Raw genomic sequence first — 17,762 nt, 5'->3', positions numbered from 1 at the left:
GCTGGACATTCAGGTTCACCTAGGTCAAGCTGTGTTCCTGGCACCAGGGCAGATGGTGACATCCTGGAATAGTATCACTTGAAAGTGGATATGTTCCAGGCAATTTCCATTGATCCGCGTTGAGCGACGACAAGTGTGCCTTGGTGCCAGACGATGGTCCATGGGTTATGTTTAAAAGGCAGTCTAAACTTGTTTCCTTGGGTCTGATCTTGCATAAGTACAGCATCGCCTACTTTAAAATCTGATGCCTTGCCCTCCAGTGGTGGCTGGTTCTGTTATTGGATGATCTCCGCTTCTCACAAGTTGCTCCCTAGTTGATTGGACGGGGTGTCCAGCCGGGATGATGTGGAATAGAGTTTCTGACTATGCGCCCCATAGTAAGGTGTCCTGGTGCACGCCCTGTGGTGGCGTGAGCAGTCAGATGGTAGTTTCAGAGAAATTAGTATATGGCCAGCTCGGGGCTTGGTGATCCCAATTATTTTAGTGAGGGTTTTCATGAAACGTTTGACTTCTCCGTTGGCTTTGGGTCAGCTTGGAATCATCTTGTTATCAGCAATTCCTATCGAGGCCAGGTAAGAGTATATTTTTCGGCCTTGAAATGAAGGTCTGTTGTCCATCCTTATTTCTTTCATGAGACCGTGGGTGGCTATGATTTTTTCGAGTTTAGGGATAACTTCGCTGGCTGTCAGAAACTGTAGTACTTCCACTTCCATATATTTCAAGTAGTCATCGATGAGGACTAGGGTGTGCCTGCCATCTGGGAGACTTCCAAAGTCCGGGTTGACTGACACCCACAGTTGGCTTGACCCTCTTTCATTTATGACTGGAGCAGGAGGGCTTGGATTCCCGTTGGCCTAGCACCACTCGCATGACCTCACATGAACCTATACCTTTTCGTCCATCAGTAGAAGACAAACTTTGGTTCTTAGTCTGTTTTTTGTTTTTACGATTCCTTGATGTCTTGCGTTGGCTAGCTGGGTGGCCTGATCTGCAAGGCAGGATGGGATTACCAGATGATGTTCCCGGAGGAGACATCCTCACGTGTCAGTGGTCAGTTCATCGATGACATGATGGAGGTTTTCCACAATGTGTCTGGCATCTGGATTGCGTTGTGGCCACTGTTTCCTGAGTACGTGCCACTGATTGCTTCATACAGCACTTGGTGCCCTCTGAATGCAGTCGTCTTGCAGAGTAGCTTGGAGAAGGGTCTCGGTGGAGATGGGGAGAGACCGGAACCGATCTGAAACATACTTCATGTATTTATCCATTTCTTGGACCTCACCTTCCTTTTCCTCCATTGCCGCCCTGGGGTATGGAGAGAGGTAGTTTGCTGTGTTGTTTGCCCTGTAGTGACTTTCAATGTGACAGTTGTACTCCTGTAGGCGGAGCATCAATTTTTCAGCTTTTACGCAGTTCCTTTGAAAAGGTGTATCAGAAGCTTGTGGTCAGTCATGACGGTGAATTGGGTGGATATGTGCAGGTGGAATAGCTTACACCCCCGAAGTGTTGCGATCACCTCATTTTTTATCTTTGTTCAGTCGCAGTGAGGGACTGGCTAACTTATGCAACCGGGGGCTATTCTTCTACTGCCTTCTGTTGCAGTAGCACTGCTCCCAATCCTTTTGGGCCTGCATCGACTGCTGTAATGGTGTCTTTGAGTGAGTCAAAGTATCTGAGGGTTGTGTCTGCAGACAACACATCCTCATGGCCTGGAAGGCAACTTCTTCCTAGGGCCCTGACATTCAGGGCACTGCTCTGTTGGTGAAGTTTCTGCGTCATTGGGTCAGTATGGCAAGATCTTTGATTAACCTGCCAAGGTAGTTTGTCATGCCTAGGAAGCTGCGTACTTTGGTCATGGTTATTGGAGGGGTTGCTTCCTTGATGTTAAGGACATTGGCTGGATCAGGGGTGACCCCTTCTGAGGAGAAGACTTACCCAAAGAAGTGCAGCTTTTCCTTCAGGAACTCAAACTTGTTACAGTGGAGGTTTAGACCCAACTGTTGTATTCATTGGTATACCTTTCTCAGGCAGGTGTGGTGTTCCGGGATGGTTCTGGCGTGCATGAGAAAGCCATGGCTGACCTTCACAACACCAGGGAGGTCATCAAGGAGTTTGTGGATCATGTTTTGGAACACCTCTGCAGCAGTTATTGTCATGGGCATTAGTGGAAAGCTTCATCATACTGTGGCACTGTAAGTGAGGTCTCCATCCTGCCTGAGTATTTTGTTTCATACTTGCCTTCCCCTTGTATTTTCTTTATTTTTATTTTTTGGAAAGTTTTAGGTGAGGAGGACATTCACTCTTTTCTTGTCTTTGTTTTACTTAATTTCGGGGGCCCTGGGTGTGATAGTGAAAGTGGGGAGCCCACAGCACAAAGAAAACTGTTAATCCCTGCTCACCTGCCTAGGAAACCGGTGCGCTTTCAATCGCTTCATTCATACGATCGCGCTCGGGGAAACAGGGAGCCAGCAGGAGCCCTCTCACATGCTCAATCTGTGCACATGGCATGTGCGAGCCGGCCCAATGGACAAAGGTGTTGCAGGCCTGAGGAAACACACCTCTCTGCTCCGGCTGAAGCAACACATGGAGGTGGAGCAGGCTGGGCCGCTTGGGGGTCCGATTCAGAGAAAGGTCGGAGAGGTGAGACCTGCTGGCACATGCACCACAGTTGTTCTGGAGCAGGTTTGATGCATTATCCCTGCATTGCATCCAATGTATGGAATATCCCCGCTGGGCCACTGTCTCAGAAACCCATTCTGCGAACAGGTTACTGACTCGCAGAATAGGATTTTTACATGGGGAAAAGCCTTTTCCCTGTTACAAATAACCCAATGGGCTATTAGTGACCAGGAAAAGGCTGTCATACATCTGGCCAAACTCAATAATATGCCTTAGCTTCTTAACCTGTAGTAGCTATAACACACAGCAGACAGACTCAACTTAAAGCAAATGTGTAAAGCAGTTAGAAGTACCAACACAGGTAAAAAGCAAAAAACATAACAAAAATCTCACTCTAGTTTATAAAAATAGAGACAATTTTAATAATCAAAATGCCAATAAGATGACATAAATCAAATAAGGGGAATCTGAGATAAGAAAGAAAGCAACCAATGTAAGTCAATGGATGTAGTAGACCAGGACTAAGGTGCATTTTCAGGCTGACCACGACGGAGCCCAATTGGGTTGGTCTGGGTAAAAGTCTGAAACTCAAAATTTTCAAAAGAATCTTCAGAATGAGACTTTGTCATTTTCCAGAATTCCAGAAGAAAGAAGGTTAAATCTCATCCAAGACCCAACACAGAATGGAACTTTGTCACTTTTGGCAAGAAAAATCCTTTCTGACCAGGTCACCACTAAAAGTGCAGCCACCACTGTGGAACCAAATGGTGGATACTTGAAGGAGGTTGATCCCACTTGTGTTTGGAACTGTTGATATTTCTTCCTGAAACATTTCTCAATGCAGACTGGACTTAGTTGTTGTTTTAGAGGTGTGGGGATCTATGAGCGGAATGAAGCTGCAATGCAATCCAACACTTTGGAAGAGCTGGTCATATATTTTTTGCAGCAGGTCCTGCTTAGGTTTCGTGGGAAAATATTACAAAGGTTTCCAAACTTTCTTCTAGTGTCAAACCACTACAGGAGCATACTTCTAAGCCCCGCCAGGACCTGAGGGGAAGGCAAGCAAAGAGTCTCAGGATGTCAGGTAGATGCCAACAGCAGTCCAGGTACAGTTGCTCCAGGTCAGGTGGACACTCTTGCAGCTTGTTGAGTTCCTGTCATACATGTGGTCAGCAAAATGACCCTTGGCGTCTGCCTTTGAGCCCGGGGTACAAGTGGAAGCAGGTCCGGGCCTTCAGGGCTTCCTATGTTCTTGTGCAGGCCTAAAAAGTGTTCTAAAGAGGGTGCCCTGAGCTGCCACATTTATGCCTGGCACTAGGGTGCCTCTTGGATCTTCCCTAGCCAATGGAGTAAGAGTTCCCAGGAGTGACTTACCCAGTTTTCCAGCAATTCCTGTTGGTCCTACCACAACAATCGCAAAGTGTACCTTATTACCAAAATCCTACATGGGGAAATCATTCTCCCCTGGCGCAGAGGCTCTCTGCCCACCCAGAGGTTTGGAAAGATTAATGAGCAGTCTCCCCCTCTGTGGTCACTCAAAACCAGTTCTGGGGATAGCTTTCCTTCTACTGGGTTTGGCCCCATGCTGACCACAGGGACAAAGGCTGGGGTATTCCAAGTGCCATCTGATGTTTATTTGTGACAAGACAGATTCCTTTGATGTTAAGTAAGGTAAGGAGCCTACCCCCAATTGGTCTTCCTGACAGGGAGAGAAACACACCATCTAACTCCCAGGCCATTGTCCCTGCTCTGGGAGCAGTTTTCATGCCTCATTTAGGTCAATTACTTGATTGACAGCTGCTGTAGAACTATTGCAAGTTACCCTCGGGCATCTTCAGGCAAGGAAAGGTAACTTTCTAAAACTCCAACTTTGAATTGGGCTTTCAATAATATTTGAAAAGTAGTTGAATAATTTGTCTAGCTGGTCCCACGTCCAAGATATACATTTTTTTTCAAATCTGCACTCTAGTTTTCTCATGGGATATCCAGGGCTTTCCACTGTGAAAACAGATTTTGGGAGCATTTCCACAGCAAGGACATGGTGACATTCATCTATACATGTCACATTTTTTAAATACCATGCACACTACTTTGTGGGCTACACAACCTACATGGGGCTGACTATTTGTTATTTAAAAGGAATGTTTTCTCCTGTCAAAATGAAATGGTTAAATTGACAGGCTGGGCTTCAGATTTGAACTCTAGTAGTCAGGCTACACTTGCAGTCCTGCAGCCAAGTTTCCTTTGTCACACTAGTGGGTGGCACAAGTTTTGCAGTGAACGGTTGATGTTTAACTTTCCAGGCCGTGGATGTAGTTTTTTACCACATATATGCCCTGCCTTCGCAGGGGGGTTAAATATGCCAGTTAGATATTAGCTAATTTCGTCATGTTTTACGGGTCAAAGCAAATACTCTGGGCTCTATGAAGCAGTGCCACAATGTGCGGGGTCTAAAAAACAGCAGTAAAAAAGTAAAAAATTGAGATGACCATGTAAAAGGAGTATTTTCTTATGTAGGACATGCCAAATTAGTTTAGTTTTTTAACACCTTTATGCCGAGAAAAGGACATATAACTACAATGGTCAGTGAGGGATTGACAAAATGCAACAGGATACAGTGGGAATGTGTGTTCACACAGAAGATAGAAGGATCAGTGGGGACAAGAGGGCTGGAGGATACTTAGCCAGTAATGGCATACACAGAAATTACATTGGGCAGGATAGTAAATTTCCACTAAGGGGTGGCCAAATATACTTTACTGTTCATAAAGAGTGGAGTACAATATCCAGCAAGTAACAATGCCTTGAGAGGGGCTTAGGTAGCTCACTTATTCAGAGACTAGCACAAGCATAAAGGCTCAGAATTGAAGGAGACTCACAGTTCATATATAGGGTAAATATCTGTTTAAAACAGCATGTCTCTCTGGGCGGCTCATAAATTCAAAAGCTGGAGTGCTTGCATGTTGTGCCACCAAAGAACATGGCCTGAAGAGTTAACATCAATGCCTGGCACAAAATGAGAGGGGGCGTGAACAAATGATTCAGAAACTGAAAAAATGAGTGATGATGACTACGTCTCATTGCCAGAAGTCAGCTCAAGCTGCAGAAGGATATCAGGAAATATGCTGCCCAATGATTGCACTGTATTGCAGTTGATAATTTACAACCCTTCAATTTAAAATGTTGGTAATAAGTAGTTTACATTCAAGCAGAGAACTAACCTCTGAGATGGCAAGAAGACAAGAGACATACCCTTGATTGACATATCTAATTTACTCATACGTTCCCAGTAAAATGGTATGCCATGTACCCAGGGCCTGTAAATTAAATGCTACCAGTAGGCCTGCATCACATATTGTGCTGCCCATTCAAGTAGCACCTCAAAACATGTCCCAGGCCTGACATTTCAGCCTGAATGCAGTTTTGAACTGTCCAATTCGACTTGGAAATATAACCCACTTGTCATGTCTTAAACTCTCCTTTTATTGTATATAAGTGACATCTAAGGTCAGCCTTAAGTAGCAAATAGGGCACAATGCATTGTAAGTTTTAACATGTACTTTTAAGTTTTACATGTCTTGGTAGGGAAAAACTCCTAAGTTTCATTTTTCACTACTGTGAGGTCCGCCTCTCGCATAGGATAACATTGGATTGCCCTATTACATTCAATAAGTAATAACTTTTGTTTGGGAGCAGATAGAAATTTAATGTTTCGTGTCTCAAGAATTGTCATTTCTAAAACTTTGTTTTATGGTAATGTCGAATTTGAAGTAGCAATTTTGAAATTGCCACTTTTAGAAAGTTATCATTTTCCAGCCCTTTCCTACTTGGTGCCTCAAGCCTGTTCCTGGATCACATGACTGGGTGTAGTTAACATTTGGACTTTCTTTATTTCTCACAGACAGCCAAACAATAGAGGGATTAGGTGTGCCTAGATGGGCCCTCACTGGCAGGATGGGGGTGGAGCTAGACACAGCCCCACTTGCAGCTGAATAGGCTGTGTCCTGCCTTCCCACCAAAGACTTGTCACAACTGTATTTTTCAAGCACTCAGCGTGGATCCAGGGCAGGGGAGTAAGGAAACTTCAAGCACTCCAAAGGGAACTCTTTAGAAATTTCTACTTCAAAAAAGGAACCAGGTATAAAAAATAGGATCCTCAGACCTCAGTTCACCTTCTAGATCAATGGAAGGAATCTCTGAGGACTGCCGTGGCCTGCTGTGTATTTCAGAAGACTGCTTTGCTGCATTTGGAAGACAACTTTTAGCTGAATTGTGACAGGTCCCAAGCTGCATTTTGTTTCTCCATTGTGGTCTGCACTATTTTTCAGCTCTGACCTGGTCATGCACATCTAGTTGTCCTCAGATGGTGCTTTGATTTTAGGTGATAGTTTTTATAAATCCATAACTCTGATTCTACTGATTGGATTTTTGTCATTTTGGTATCAAAGTGTTTTATAAAATGTACTCTATTGTTGTAAACTGGGCTAGGATTTTATTGTGTTGTGCTTTCACTTTATTGCTGTTTGTGGGCTGCATGAATGCTTTTCACATTGCCTCTTAGCTTAAGCCTGACTGCCTTTCTGCCCATCTGCCAGAAGGTTAATCACAGGATAATTTAGTGACTTTTGTGGTTCACTCTGACAGGGATTGTGGCTATTGCTTGATCAGGGTTAACACCCCACTCAACCAACAACCACATATCTCACAATTGCTCACTTACAAGCCCTCTATATATGGACATATCTATTTTTATCTATACATTGATTTTAATTACATGAGGGTGGGGGGACAGCTAAAGCTGCCTCTAATCCAGACATAAAAAATAACAAAAATCATTTGGAGAAGTAAGAGTCCCACTACAGTAAACAGGCATCTTCTGGACTCTCATTGAAGGGATTTGTCTTAGATAGCCCCTCCCATTCACAGCATGCTGTTTTACAAGGTTTTACTTACAAAGTAATAGTATAGCTATTATGACAATCCAGGTCCTGCAATGGAGAGAGAATTTGTTTTCATAAAGTTCACTTATCAATAACATATTTAGTGCTAACTGGGCAATTAGCTTAAGTGCTTCAAATACTGCAACCATAATTAGGGTGTAGGGTTCTGCATTTTGCCATAGCAACTCTTATGCACCATGGCTTCCACCGTACAATACCAAATTGTATCATGGCCATTTCACTGTGATGTTATGGGGCATGAGTTGCGATGTGGCACACACATGGCAGACAGCCACATTCACTGAAAGATCATCATCTCATTTAAATATGCATGAACATTCTGTATCTGAGACAGGGCACTATGTATAGTAATAGGCTTCCTGTATCAAATTCAAGAACACAGAGTTTTAATACTATATGAGATTGAGTACAGACAAATGTTAGCTCATGGTATATCTATTATTTACAGTTGGGCCTCCTAATTAATACTGTTTGGTAAGAGTCAAAGGATTATTTGTGAGGTAATCAGGCTATCATAACAAAAATCTTTCATCCCTTAATGTGCATGGATCATGAGATGCATTTCTATATATGGATATATTAAGGATGGTTTTTCTGCAAGAGGAGAGTAGTGAATATTCCATGTATATTAAACAACTACTATAATTGGGAAAAAACACATGTGACCTATCTCAATCAATCAATGAATCAATCACTTGTTAAGTGCCCTACTCACCCGGTAGGGTCTCAAGGCGCTAGGGGGACGGGGGGGTGGGAGGGGTTTGCTACTGCTCGAATAGCCAGGACTTGAGATGTTTCCTGAAGGTCAGGAGGTCCGGGGTCAGACATAGGTTGACGGGGAGGGAGTTCTAGGTTTTGGCGGCGAGGTGGGAGAAGGATCTGATGCTGGTTGTGTTATGGAGGATGCGAGAGACGGTGGCAAGGGCGAGGTTGGCAGAGCGGAGCTGGCGGATGGGAACGTGGAAGCTGAGACGCTCATTGAGGTAGGCAGGCCCTACGTCGTGGAGTGCCTTGTGAGCGTGGATCAGGAGTTTGAAGATGGTCCTCTTGCTGACAGGTAGCCTGTGAAGGTCTCTGAGGTGGGCTGAGATGTGTTTGTGGCGAGGGAGGTTAAGGATGAGGCATGCGGAGACGTTCTGAATGCGCTGAAGTTTCCTCTGGAGCTTGATCATTGTTCCAGCGTAGAGTGCGTTGCCATAGTCCAGTTTGCTGCTGACGAGGGTGTGGGTGACCGTTCTTCTTGTTTTGATGAGGATCCATCTGAAGGTCTTGCGAAGCATGCAGAGGGTGTTGAAACATGAGGCTGATATGGCTTTGACTTGCTGCGTCATGGTGAGCAATGAGTCCAATATGAAGCCGAGGTTGCATGCATGGGTGGTGGGAGTTGGAGAGGCTCCCAGTGTGGCAGGCCACCAGGAGTCGTCCCATGCTGATTGGTTGGAGCCGAGGATGAGGATCTCCATCTTACCCGAGTTCAGTTTGGGGAGGCTTATCTACATTCAGTTGGCGATGGCATGAAGTTCGTTGTGGAGATTGGTCTTGGCGGTGGCGGGGTCCTTCGTGATAGCAAGAGGATCAGCTATCTAAATATCAATATAACATACTGGAAGTAACAAAGTGAATGGACATCAGCGTTCCAAGACTTTCCTGAGGCTCTGTGAATGCACAGTAGTGGTGGAATAGAATGCATGAATATTAGAAAATCTGACATGTGGCTTCTTAGAATGCAATACGGGGTGTTTTGCATAATTTCTTTCTTTATTGTAATTTGAATAGGAATGATTCACATTTTGATAACTACTTACCAGAAACCTTTTGATATACCCTTTTTCCTGCAGGGGATTATACTCTATCTGCGACAAGTGATGGGTATAGTAAAACATGATCTTCTATAGTACCATATGTATGGGATACTAGGCTTTGTTAATACAGTGTTGGGGACACCAAGGGAGCCCTGATAAAAGTACTAGACTCGGTTAGGTTCCATTGATGCTTCTATTGCAAGTTGGTTAAATATCATAACATAGATATATAGTCAGAGCACATCAAACAGACCTTCAGGGTGTAAGCACTTAGAAGATTACCCAGGAGGAAACAGAGGTCCAAATCCACAAGATGCATGATTAGCCAGCAAGCGTATGTCCTAAATTGAGTTCTCCCAGCATGACATAGGCACGTAGGTGTAAATTAGACAGGAATGCTACTAAAGGAATGTAGTTGGTGCTTTTGGGTTGGATGAAAAGAACAAGTGGGAAACTAAGGGTTGCAGACTCAAGGAGGTAGGATGTCTAAGTTGTTAGGTTGGAGGGAAGAAAAATGGGGAATGTTGAGCTAAGGGAAGAGGTAAGCACAGCCCCATTTGGTCTGTAGAGCTAAGAAAAATGATCTCATCACATCTGGGAAGGAAAATCAAATGCAGAAAAATGTATGTTATAGTTATAGTTTGATGGACAGTGTACTTTGCTTCAAATGTGGCAGAGTACCATGTCCATGAAACCATCAGTTATCCTTCTCTATTTTGAGTAAGACAGACCTTCAGGTATCAGATGGTGTCCCCGCTGGTATTGCCATTGGAAACAATACACCAATGGCCTGACGGAGCATGGGCTGTCAGTCTAAGAACATCAGGCTGTGGCCTATGGTGGTGGTCTAACAATAAGTTGGACAGTAGTCCTTTTCAGTGGTGGATGTAATTTCCCCCACCACCCTGATGGACAGCAGACTGTCTACCATACAATATATTAGGCCCCAAGTCACCGAGGAGGGGAGCACCAGTTTTTGTTACAGTTGGTTCAACTGTAGGCAGTGGAAGTAAACATTTCCAGGGAGATTGAGGAACCATTGTAAAGTGGCTGATTGCATTATAGTTTATGACACACATTTGGCTTGTTGGAAAGCTGAATATGAGTAAATCAATAAAACACTCCAGATGAGGATGAGTTGAATCTGAGGAAGCCGGGTTTTCTATTCCTTAATCGTCAGGTGTAATCATTAAGCAAGCCCCAACACTGGTCATATAGATCTTTGATTGTCAACACAAAAAAGGAAGGATCATCTTCCTATAAATGTAGCAATATTTATTAGACCTTAGTTCAGTCAATAAATGAAATTTTGTATGAGTTGAAGAGTATAATTTTTGGTTCTTTTAGCTTTAATCATTTATCTTTTAAAACATCTGCATTAGAAATGAACATATTTCAATAATTTATATTACAATATAAGGTACAATAAGACAATAGTCAAAACAATAGTAATCATTAATATAATTCAGCAAGTGTGTTCCATAACGGGAAATTCTCTATTCTAGATTAATTTCAAGGAACATGAAAAATAGGTGTCAGTTCTGTTACCCATAAAGAGTTCTGTTAAGAGAACTAATGCACAAGCACAAAGCCTTTGCATAATAAGCTGGAAAGTATTCTGAGCTCCAAGTCAGCAGACTATAAATGAATAATTATTACAACCTCCCATGAAGAGAAGTATCAGAAACTATAAAATGAGCCTTCAGTCAGAGAGTCGAGGAAGGATTCTGGAATCTCGCTGCTGCTCTAGGAACACACACTAATGCAAACATAATAATCTATGTTGCAACAATATTTTCTTTTTCCCCCTGAAATCTTCAATAGATTTTGAGTAAACTCCTGGGAACAGGCAAACTCCCCATTTTCCCAACTAGTACAATTGTTTTTAGACATTATTACTTGGAAGTTACATCACTGATATTTTGTGGTCCAGACAGTTCATGACTTCCTGTTACCTCCTCTCCTCTGGGAGAGACTCTCACTATCAGGTGTCTAATGCAAAACAAATGCCTATTTACTAGCTCACAGAAGGTTTCTGGAAAAATACATCTGTAACAAAGAGAAAAACAATGTGTATAAACCATTATTCAATGTTTAAGAACAAGTCTTTCAGTGTTAGTGCCTTATTTTTCAGTTATTATGGCATCTGCAGTAAAGTTCTTTTAGGTCAGCACTGTTATTTATTTTGCAGGCCTATAACATTTACAAAAAAATACCTACTACAAATGTTTGCAGTTAATATATTTTTCCTAAGCATAAGCTTTGCACATTAAGCAGTTTGTTAGTAAATACAATTTACTTGAACAGTTTCCCTCCTCTGATGGTTGAAAAACCATCACAATTTCAGCTTCACAAATTAATCTTTAGAGTGCATTCTCATTCTCTGCTGAGTCATTCTTTTTATTCTTTAAGGTATCATTTTTCGTCAACTCCTTATATTGCTTATTCTTTCTCTCTTCCAATCGAATTTCATGTCTAATTTATCTTCTTCTTTCCTTTTTCTTCTTGTTATATAGCATCTAAATCCTTTATACAAAGCACATTAGGCAAATAATTAGTACGTCTCAATATAACTTTAAAATGTCCTCCTCCTACTGATACAAACCAGTTACCAATGACATAAGCGTCTTTACCTAAATTTTCGAATGCAATATTAGTTTCTAAAGGTTCTAATTCAGGTTTCAAGTCAGAAACGTTCTTTGAAAATGTGTCTATCTTTCTGCTCTGATCAGAGATGTATGAACAATAATACTGGGCTTTCATCAGTTTGCAGCCTCCTCCTTTGTTTGCCAGCAAAATGTTTAAAGCTGATCGATCTTGTGAAACAATTGATTTAATAGCTAATAATTAAGTGTTAAGTGTTAACAGCTAGAAAAGGTCCAGATGTACTAGTCACCAATTGATCTATTAGAGTTGATCATTTTCTCATTTTCTTATCATTCAAAAGTATTTCTATGGTTGGTATGATTGCTCCAAAAATGTGCAGGGAGGGGCGGGGCTGGGCCATGGGCGAGGGGGAGGAGGAGTGGAGTGAGTGCACCTAAGTTTGCATGTCAGTTTGGCTGGCCATCTTAGGCTGGCCAAACTGACATGCACACTTGGGTTTCTCCAACCTGGCTGTGTTGGAGAAACAGCACAGACTTCAGTGCACTGTCTGAGCAGCAAACCAAGCCTCTCAGACCAATCCTGATGTTGCTCTAATGCTAGGTATAGCATGTGAGCAGTGCCAGGATTGCAAATGGCAAGGTTTAAAATGGAGATTAGAGGAAAGGAAAGCTCCAGGGAGAGGCAGAGGAGACGAGAGCTGAGGCTGCAGCTGAGAGAGCCTTGGCTGAAAAGAAACTTCTTCTGACTCACAAACTGAGCCTCAAAAAGCTGGACCTCAAGTCTAGGCAGTCTGAGTCCAGCAGTGATGGTGGCAGAATACATGCAGGACCTGCTGGACAAAGAAAGGTTTGTATGCCCAAAGAAGTAGTGCCTGGTTATGTGGTGGGGGATGACATTTATGTATGGTTTGCTGCATATGAAATTGCGCTAAGGGCCCATGGGGTTTCTGAAGACCAATAGGTGGCAGGTCTGGGGAATCATGTGCAGCTATTAGGAGGGACATACTCCTCACATTAGATCCAAAGGATCAGAACACATTCTCACCCATGAAGGCCATTTTGATTGCCAAGTTTGGGTTGACCCCTGAGAAGTACCGTCAGAGGTTCAGGGACATCACCAAACTCTCTACACAAACTTGGGTAGACTTTTTTAATTTTTCCAGTAAGGTACTGAATGAATGGGTGCGGGCAGTAAAGTAGATGACTATGTGGGGTTGTATAATTGGAGCCTGAGAGAGCATATGCTCAGTGTTTGCTTTACAGAGGTGTACCAGCACCTAGTTGACAGTAAGCTGACTGATCCTAGGAAGCTTGCTGAGGAAGCAGACCTCTGGGTTAGCACCAGAGTGTCCACAAAGGTATCTGGGGTGACACCCATGAAGGTGGACAGGGTTACCATCAGAAGAAAGAGGGGAGAGAAAAACTTAAAACTAAGGAGCTCTCAAAAGGGCCATAAAACAATTTCCAGGGGGGTGGTGGTAACCAATCCCAACCTGATTCTGAAAAGAGGCCAGGGTTCTTTGATAAGACAAAAGGGAAGTTTGTGCCCAAATGCTTAGGGTGCACCAAGTATGGTCACTTCAAGGGCGACTCCAAATGTCCACTGAAGGCACAGCACCGCACTGGAGGGTAGACACCGGGGTTAGCTAGTGTACCACTCGGGTGGAGGTAGTCCTAGATAGCTTTGGGGAACAGATAGAGGTAACCCTAGTGTCCATGGGAGATGAGAAAATGATGCCAAAAGCCCACATGCCTACAAATACTTCCAAGTATAGGCAGTGAGTCACCATTAATGGGCAAAGGGTGGAGGTTCTGAGTGACACAGGAGCCAGCATGAATACTGTCAGTGGTCAGCTGGTGTTAGCAGAGCAGGTCATTCCCAATACATTCCACCAGGTCATAGTCACTGAGGCTGTGCGTGACACATGAGCCAGCATGACTACTTTCAGGGGACAGTTGGTGTCAGAAGAGAAGGTTATCCCCAATACATTCCACCAAGTTATAGTCACTGACAATCGTGAGAGTCACCTACGGGTGGCTCTCTTCCCTTTGAGTGGGGGGGTCTCTGGTACTGTAAAAGTAGCTGTGAGTCCTGCCATGCCTGCAGATTGTCTGTTAGGCAACGGCCTTGAATATACTGCCCGGAAAGAGGTAGAGCTCAGGTCTCACCTGGAGATGTTAGGTTTGTCTGAGTGGATCTGCATGACCACACGGTCCATGGCTGCCCGGGAAAAGAGTCAAGGGCGTCTGGAGCCTGGAACAATGGCCCAGACAGGTGCAAAGAAGAGGGGAAAGGGGTGCGGGAAACCGGCCCCAGATGTTCCCGCAGTGGTTGACAGGGTCCCAGAGGAGGAGAACCCCTGAACCAACTGGGCAGGACATTGCCGCCATGGGTAACCTGCCTGAGCTTGATGGCTAGCAAGTTGAGGGTGGGCCAACCAGGGAAGAATTCTGCAAAGCCCAGAAGGAGTGACCCACTCTTGAGGTTTTCTGACGACAGGCTGCGGTCCAGGCAGCAGGGGAAGCCTCTGGCGATCTCCATATCTTCAGGTCAGCATGCTTCTGGTGACAGCTGAGGGTATGGAAGAGGAGAGTGAGCCTCTCACCAACCTCCTCTCTCCCAAGAAAGGTAATGGGACACTGGAGGGTGTCAATCTCTTTGACTCCATGACCCTAGATCAGAGAGGAGACTGCTACTAGTTATTGGAGCAGTTCTCTTCCCTGTTTTCCCTCACCCCTGGACTCACAGACTTGTGTGTCCATGATATTGACACAGGAGACAGTCCCCCTGTAGAGAATACAATTTGCAGAGTGTCAGATAAGGTGAGGTCCAGCATCAAAGAGGAAGTTGCCAAGATGCTGGCACTTGGTGTGATTGAGAAGTCCAGCAGTCCCTGGTCCAGCCCAGTGGTGTTGGTTCCCAAGGCTGCCACTCCCGGTGCCAAACCAGAGCTTATGTTCTGCGTGGGCTACCAGGCTCTCAGCTCTGTCACAAAGACAGATGCTTACCCCATCACCTGAGCTGATCAGCTCATAGACAGGTTAGGTGCTGCCAAGTTCCTCAGTACCTTTGACCTCATGTCAGGGTACTGGCCGATCGCCTTGACTGAGGGGGCAAAAGAGAGATCCACTTTTTCTACTCCTGAGGGTCATTACCAGTTCAGTGCCCTTTGCACTGAAAAAATCACTTGCTACCTTCCAACAGTTGGTTAACGGTGTCCTAGCTGGCAAGGATGCATTCTGCTCAGCCTACCTAGATGCCATTGCCGTCTATAGTTCCAGCTGGGAGGAACACCTGCTCCATCTCAAGGAGGTGCTTCAGGCCCTGCAACAGGCAAGCCTGGCCATCGAGGCCATTAAGTTCCAGATTGGGCAGGGTTCTGTGGTGTACTTTTGACACCTAGTAGGTGGTAGCAAGGTGAAACAATCAAGGCCTGGCAACCACCTAGACCCCAGACAGAGATGAGAGGTTCTTATGTCTCACCAGATACTACCGAAGATTTGTTAAGGGTTATGGCACCATAGTGGCCCCCTTAACAGAACTCACATCTAAAAAGCAACCTACATTGGTGAATTGGACAGAGGCTTGTCAGAAAGACTATGACTTCCTAATGGAAGCCATGTGCACTCTACCTGTGCTCAAGGCATCTGACTACTCCAGAGAATTAATCGTGCAAACAGATGCTTCAGAGCATGGAATAGGGGCAGTCCTAGCACAGCTGAATGAGCAGGGCCTAGACCAGCCGGTAGTCTTTATATGCAGAAGACTATCACCACGGGAACAGAGGTGGAGTGCTATTGAAAGAAGCTGAGACTATACATGTTTGGGAATCACTTCCAGGTTTAGACAGACCACAGACCCTACATATGGCTCATGCAGATGAGGGGTAAAAATCCTAAACTCTTGAGGTGGTCCATTTCCCTACAGGGGATTGCCTTTATGGTGGAGCATTTCCTAGGGACTGACCACGCCAATGCTGATGGTCTCTCCAGATACTTCTGCCTTAGCAATGAGAGCTCCCATCATGTTACATCTGACAGCCTTAGGGTGGTCACCCCAACTTTTTGCCTGCCTCCCTCCACTTTTTGACAATGTTTTTGCTGGTTTTAAGACTCTGCGCACTTTACCACTGTATACCAGTGCTAAAGTGCATATGCTCTCTTCTTTAAAATATGGTGACATTGGCTCATACCCAATTGGCATATTTAATTTACTTGTAAGTTCCTAGTAAAGTGCACTGCATGTGCCCAGGGCCTGTAAATTACATGCTACTACTGGGCCTGCGGCACTGATAGTGCCACCCACATAAGTAGCCCCTTAACCGTGTCTCAGGCCTGCCATTGCATCTTGGCATTTAAAAGTACTTGCCAAGCCTGAAACTCCCCTTTTTCTACACATAAGTAACCCCTAAGGTAGGCCCTGGCTAAACCACAGGACAGGGTGCTATGTAGGTAAAAGGCAGGACATATACCTATGTGTTTTGTGTGTCCTGGTAGTGGAAAACTCCTAAATTTGTTTTCCACTGCTGTGAGGCCTGCTCTTTTCATAGGCTAACATTAGGGCTACCCTCATATACTGTTTGAGTGGTAGGTTCTGAACAGAAAGGAGTAGACAGGTGAGGTTGGAGTTTATATTACTACTTTAAAAAATGCCACTTATAGAAAGTGAGCATTTCTCTGCACTTAAAATCATTCTTTCCCTTACAGCCTGTTTCCAATCCATGTCTGAGCTGGGCTGATTGACAGCTCCCTTGTGCATTTCACCCAGAAAGCCACAAACACAGGATGCTCAATCACACCTGCACCCATCTGCATACTGAATGGGTGTTCCTGGGCTGGAAGGGTGGAGGGCCGGACACATATTTCAAAGGACAGTGGCCTGCCCTCACACAATGGACTGTCATACCCCTCGTGGGACCCTAGCAGACAGAGTTATACTGAAAGGGAGGGGACCTTGTGCACTTCAAAACCACTCCCTTTGAAGTCCCCCCTTTAAAGGCACTTTTGGGAATATATATGGGTCCCTGACCCTAAAATCTCCCTGGGACAGACACTCTGAACCAGATCCTGCAACCTACCAGGAGGAGCTGCCCAAAGGACTCACCTGGACTGCTTTGCTGAAAAGGACTGCTGCCTTGCTGTTGCCCTGCAGCCTTGCTGGCCTCTCGCTCTGCTGAGAAGTGCTCTCCAAGGGCTTGGATTGAGCTTGCCTCCTGTTTCCTGGAGTCTCAGGGCCAAAAAGACTTCATCTCTGCAAAGGAACTCTTTGTGTGATGAAAATCGATGCACGGCCTGCCAGAATTGATGCACAGCCTTCCTAGAGGAGAAATAATTACTGCATTGCCAAACCAGAATGACGGAGCCTGGCTACCCAAGTGGAGATCGACACAGCGGCAGCGTTGAGACTGGAACTTCGATGCACAGCCCACTGGATCGACGCATCGTGGAGCTGGAATAACGCAGCCCGACTTCCTGCAGGAGGAATCGACGCAGCGCCTGCCATGCAACAGAAACTCTAACACATCATCCCCGGATCGATGCAGCACCTGTGACTTTGTCCTGCATGCACAGGATTTCCACCCATCGTCCCTGGGCATCAAAAGCCCCCGCATCACAAACGGGATTCAAGTCTGCATGCCAGAATTCGATGCTCAGACCTTTCCGCATAGAAAAGAATCAACACATCGTCTGTGTGCACCCGGAAATCCAGCGCACACCCTTCGATTTCCACGCATCTCCTCCTCTCTGGTCCCCATGTATGTTATTTTTACACA

The sequence above is a fragment of the Pleurodeles waltl genome, chromosome 1_2 (genome assembly GCF_031143425.1).
Source record: "Pleurodeles waltl isolate 20211129_DDA chromosome 1_2, aPleWal1.hap1.20221129, whole genome shotgun sequence".
Classification (NCBI taxonomy): domain Eukaryota; kingdom Metazoa; phylum Chordata; class Amphibia; order Caudata; family Salamandridae; genus Pleurodeles; species Pleurodeles waltl.
The sequence above is the reverse complement of the archived record's forward strand: the minus strand, read 5'-3'. Positions refer to the sequence as shown.